Here is a 2,569-nt window from a genome sequence, read left to right on the forward strand (position 1 = left end):
CTTCTGCGACCTTCCAGCCCTCATCGCTGGCACGCCCCAGTTCCTCTACTTGTCCCCTGCCTCAGCAAGCGCGACCTGCTCTTCTGCCGCACCTGTGGCTGCACACGTCCAGCCACCACACGATGGCCCCTTCGCCCACGCTCGCCTGGATCTGTGGCTGCAGCTAGCCACCCAAACACACGCGGGGCCTTCTCTTCTGTGTCGGCTCCCTGCCGAATCCCTCGCGGCTGCTCCTCACCTGTGGCTGCAGCAAACCACCCAAAAAACACACGGGCCTCCACACCTCTGTGTTCAACGAGACCCCCTCCTCTGCAACAACTCGGCGGCTTTCTCTTTTTCCCCACTGCGCCGACTCACTAGCCCTTCTCCATGCTTCCAGACTATGCGCTGGTAGCAACTCCAATCTCCACGTAGACCACCAGCTGGCTACGTTTTTCTTATTTTATTTATTTATTTTGAAGATGGCCACCATGTTCTCTTTTCACACCAGTGCCCATGGCAACTTTGGCCCCTCATTTCCCTTTTTTCCATGCTCCACATATCTTCAATTGCAACCTCAAGTGCCCGCTTGTATTTTGACGTGCCCGCACAAATCAAACATCCGAGCAGCTGACATCTTCTCCAGCATCTGACCTCTCACCCGACAGGCCTGCAACAAGCTCAAAGCCAATACCGTCCACCCTGTACACCTGGCAACGCCTTCAAAAGTAAAACCTTCGCACACGCCATACACACACGTATGTACACATTATCAGCCTCTATTTTTAACCACACAACGCCAGTACCTGTGTTTCAAACCACGGTACAGTGGAAGGGTAAGGACATGTACTCAAACATGAGGAGAGGACCGCTACAATGTTTTGGCTGTGGTGGGCCGCATAGAATCGCTGAGTGTACAAACAAGAATGTGATTCATATGCACCAACCCCAACAATTGACTACCCCGCCCAATGACATGCCAGTACTTACTTGTACTAAATGTGGCATTGATCATATGAACAAGGATTGTCCATACCATGTAAGTGATTCGACTTCCACTTCTAATCAGGCCACCATCCGAACCATTAGCGTGCAGCCTAGAAATATCACACCACTCAATGTCCTGCCCAGGCCCAATTGGGGGACAAGGGGAAGAACCGAGTAGATGTGACCAGTTCCAAAAGTGGCCGAAGGAGAAGAGTGAAAAAAGTGGGTAAGGGTGACACCAGGGTCACAATCCAAGATGGATCCAAAGAAGATACGATCGACACCGGATCCACCCAATCAAGAGAAGAAGGGGACCAAGCGATCAACCAAAAAGAGCCTGACCTAGAGGATCAAAGGGAAAGACCATCAACCCCTAAAGGAGTCGGTGAGTACCCAAATGCAAAAGAGGAGATAATGATGCTCGAAGAGGCCATGGCCTTAGTAGAAGAATGTCAATGGCTTCATGAAGCCAGGCTAAGGGCTAACCAGGTCAAGGATACAATGTATCCAAAAAATGAGCCAAAAAGGGAAAGAGAATTGGACGTACCTACTCCAATTCCAGAAGAAACGGAAGAGGGATCTCAAGCAAACACAATGTCCAAGATGTTTGAGGAAAATGCGTAGGGAGAGTCCATCCATTCCTTCCCTAGGGATGGATACAAGACACACACATGGAGGGAACGCTCAATTACTAGAGAACCCAGAGACATAGGAAGCCTCGCAGTTGTACTATCCACGTCTGTGCAAATGCCATTGGGGCCACTGCTACGCAATTCACCAACACTATGGACAGACATAAAGGAATGGGTAGAAGGCGGAATAAGGCCAGCCAACACTATAGAGGATGTTCTGCCACCTTTGGTAGAAAGAACCCTAAAACACACAAGGGAAACCAAAGACATCAAGATACCGGTTAATTAATTGGGACGTTATTACAAAAGTGATGACACAAATGCTATAATCTGGATCCATCATAATGGGTACTAGGCACTGGCTATCCTGGATGTGAGGTGGGGGTTAACATCATCACAAAACGTTATTGGGAAAACTGGGAAAAACCCGATCTAAAAAGAGTAGGTCTAATCGTTAAAATGGCAGACATAACATCTTCAAGACATATTGGACTTTTGGAGAATGTGAAACTCAAACTCTTTACGTTTCGCTACCATCATACATTTGTGGTAATGGACTTCCTGCGCCAACGAGACTCATATGACATAATATTGGGGAGACCCTTCATGTGAGGGAATATAAATTGGTGCACGATTGGGCAGTAGATCATGTGTATTTGCGTAGGGATTCGTAAATTTAAAAGATAGATCTGAGAACACGGAGAGCACACCCCATGGGAGGGCAATTGTTTGGTCATTACTAAGTGGACCACATCCGTACAAATATGCCAACCTACGATGGAAAATTCCAGAGGCACTTTCATGGTTTGAGCACCTGCACCTTCACGCTACATACTTGACCTCTTCAACTAACACACCTTGTTTATTACTCCCACCACTAACACCCTTCTCATCACGATTAACCTTCTTGTCATTCATTTAAAAAAAAACAGAGAGTGGTACCTGCCCCACCAGTCTAGAGACTGATCTTG

Source organism: Cibotium barometz, chromosome 21, assembly GCF_041138505.1.
Source record: "Cibotium barometz isolate CiBa-2024 chromosome 21, ASM4113850v1, whole genome shotgun sequence".
Lineage (NCBI taxonomy): Eukaryota > Viridiplantae > Streptophyta > Polypodiopsida > Cyatheales > Cibotiaceae > Cibotium > Cibotium barometz.